Here is a 3,765-nt window from a genome sequence, read left to right on the forward strand (position 1 = left end):
AGGAACTACAAGTCAGGACATGGAAAAGTTAAGAAAAGGAAAAAATGCCAAGGGCCCATAATTTGATTTCGCACGGGGCCTCCCTTTTCTCAGGTACGGCCCTGATCTTACCCATCGAGACTAGCCTTTGAGTATTGTCGGCAATGTTACTTGTGCACATTAGTGATCATACTTCCTATAGCATACATACCATATCATCGTGGTGCATATCTTGGTATCACCTTTTGTGTCACAAAGTTGTCATCGCATACACAATTGCTATCTTGGTTCATGAAGTTTTGCATGAGAAAGAGCTCAAAAGAGACAGAGCAAACAAGCTTTTAAGGAAAAGGGAAAGATAAGAAAAGATCTTTTAAGCACGAACCATAGCATCATATTACATTAAGAATGTCATACTCGATCATCTTGGATCATATCATCGGAATACCATACATAGAGCATACTTGGGATAGAAGTCGTTGCATTTTTGCTTAGTAGGTTGTGCACAAGTCTTCATATCCTCCTATTGCGCAATTGTGCTAGCGTCTCTCTAGTGTTGTGCAACAAGAGCATTTTCCGTGGATTCCACATTTTGGCCCATTCCTTGGTTGCACGACCCCATTTATCTTTCCAAGTGTGCGTTTCCGTGTACCATATCTTGCTATTGGTCTACTTGTTGCATTTGCAATTTGCGCATCTTTTCCAAGATTATTGAGGCTCACTAACAATTGCATCAAATTTTGTACCACCATCCTACCGAGCTCCACTATAAGCTTTTTCTTGTGTAGGTGTGAGAAACCGACAAGAATTGGTAACATTTGTGCTATTTCCTTGTTCCACATTTGAGTGATCATTGATACATCATCAACATCGGTCAAGGTACATTTGGTGTAAGTTCTTCTCTTTCTCCCACTCACATATTTGCTTGGAATGATGGATAGGCCAAGTACTTCTACCAACCCACTCTTCATGGAGCAAGACAACGACATGTCCTCCTACGTCACAAAGAGCCGCCTCTTTGGTGCACAACGAGCTTTGCATCAAGAGCAAAAAGCAATGAGCGAACACATCGGCAACCTCGTCACCGACTTGCGACTCTCCGAGCAACGTACAAGAGACTACTTCGACAACAATCTTGAGGAACACAAACAAGAGAATGACGCAAGAATGGATGAGATTCGTGCTTTGTTGGCCAACCGCTCTTCTACCACTTCGTCCTACTCAAGATGGAGCCGCTCGAGTTGACACTCCAATGACAGTATCTCCGGTTGAAGTACTCCAACATCGAACGCTCATCGACGAGCCGCACGCCAAGACCGTCAAGCAAACTGCAATCCTCTACATGGAACCAATGCTCAAGAGCAACTTCGAGCGCAAGAGCATCGACATCGTCAAAACCAAGATACTTTTGCGCTAGCACAAGTACGGCATCGCCTACGCCAACAAGAAGAGGAAGAGCGAGCGCGACAAGACCAAGATGTTGGGAACGCAGTAATTTCAAAAAAATTCCTACGCACACGCAAGATCATGGTGATGCATAGCAACAAGAGGGGAGAGTGTCGTCCACCTAACCTCGTACACCGTAAGAGGAAGCGTTATGACAACGCGGTTGATGTAGTCGTACGTCTTCATGATTGACCGATCCTAGTACCGAACGTACGACACCTTCGCGATCTGCACACGTTCAGCTCGGTGACGTCCCACGAACTCACGATCCAGTAGAGCTTCGCGGGATAGTTCCGTCAGCACGACGGCGTGATGACGGTGTTGACGAAGCTATCGACGCAGGGCTTCACCTAAGCACCGCTACGATATAACCGAGGTGGATTATGGTGGAGGGGGCACTGCACACGGCTAAAAGATCAATGATCAACTTGTGTGTCCATGGGGTGCCCCCCTGCCCCCGTATATAAAGGAGTAAGGGGGGAGGCCGGCCGGCCTAGGAGGGCGCGCCAAGAGGAGGAGTCCTCCTCCTAGTGGGAGTAGGACTCCCCTTTCCTAGTCCCACTAGGAGGGGGAAGGAAGGAGTGGGAGAGGGGAAAGGCAAGGGGGGCGCCGCCCCCTTCCTTGTCCTATTCAGACTCAAGGGGAGGGGGCGCGCGGCCTGCCCTGGCCGGCCCCTCTCTCTCTCCACTAGGGCCTTGATACGTCTCCAACGTATCTATAATTTATGAAGTATTCATGCTAATATATTATCTGTTTTGGACATTACTGGGCTTTATTATCCACTTTTATATTATTTTAGGGACTAACCTATTGACCCAGAGTCCAGTGCCAGTTCCTATTGTTTTCCCTTGTTTCAGTGTTTTGAAGAAAAGGAATATCAAACGGAGTCGAAACGGAATGAAACCTTCTGGAGAAGTTATTTTTGGAAGGAAAGCAACCCGGGAGACTTGGAGTCCACGTCAAGAAAGCAACGAGGAAGCCACGAGGTAGGGGGCGCGCCCTCCACCCTCGTGGCTCCCCTGACGTACTTCTTCCTCCTATATATACCCATATACCCTAAAACGATCGGGGAGCAGAATAGATCGGGAGTTCCACCGCCAGAAGCCTCTGTAGCCACCGAAAGCCAATCTAGACCCGTTCTGGCACGCTGCCGGAGGGGGAATCCTTATCTGGTGTCCATCTTCATCATCCCGACGATCTCCATGACGAGGAGGGAGTAGTCCACCCTCGGGGCTGAGGGTATGTCCCAATAGCTATGTGTTTGATCTCTCTCTCTCTCTTGTGTTCTTGATTTGGAACGATCTTGATGTATCGCGAGCTTTGCTATTATAGTTGGATTTTATGTTTCTTCTCCCCCTCTACTCTCTTGTAATGGATTGAGTTTCCCCTTTTAAGTTATCTTATCGGATTGAGTCTTTAAAGATTTGAGAACACTTGATGTATGTCTTGCCGTGCGTATCTGTGGTGACAATGGGATATCACGTGATTCCCTTTATGTATGTTTCGGTGATCAACTTGCGGGTTCCGCCAATGAACCTATGCATAGGGGTTGGCACACGTTTTCGTCGTGATTCTCCGGTAGAAACTTTGGGGCACTCTTTAAGGTTCTATGTGATGGTTGAATAGATGAATCTGAGATTGTGTGATGCATATCGTATAATCATACCCACGGATACTTGAGGTGACATTGGAGTATCTAGGTGACATTAGGGTTTTGGTTGATTTGTGTCTTAAGGTGTTATTCTAGTACGAACTCTAGGGCTGTTTGTGACAATTATAGGAATAGCCCAATGGATTGATTGGAAAGAATAACTTTGAGGTGGTTTCGTACCCTACCACAATCTCTTCGTTTGTTCTCCGCTATTAGTGACTTTGAAGTGACTCTTTGTTGCATGTTGAGGGATAGTTATGTGATCCAATTATGTTATTATTGTTGAGAGGACTTGCACTAGTGAAAGTATGAACCCTAGGACTTGTTTCCTATCATTGCAATACCGTTTATACTCACTTTTACCATTAGTTACCTTGCTGTTTTTATATTTTCAGATTACAAAAACTATTATCCTCTATCCATATTGCATTTGTATCACCATCTCTTCGCCGAACTAGTGCACCTATACAATTTACCATTGTATTGGGTGTGTTGGGGACACAAGAGACACTTTGCTATTTGGTTGCAGGGTTGCTTGAGAGAGACCATCTTCATCCTACGCCTCCTATGGATTGATAAACCTTAGGCCATCCACTTGAGGGAAATTTGCTACTGTCCTACAAACCTCTGCACTTGGAGGCCCAACAACGTCTACAAGAAGAAGGTTGTGTAGTAGACATCAAGCTCTT

Source organism: Triticum urartu, chromosome 3A (assembly GCF_056163025.1).
Source record: "Triticum urartu cultivar PI428250 chromosome 3A, HENAU_Tu73, whole genome shotgun sequence".
Lineage (NCBI taxonomy): Eukaryota > Viridiplantae > Streptophyta > Magnoliopsida > Poales > Poaceae > Triticum > Triticum urartu.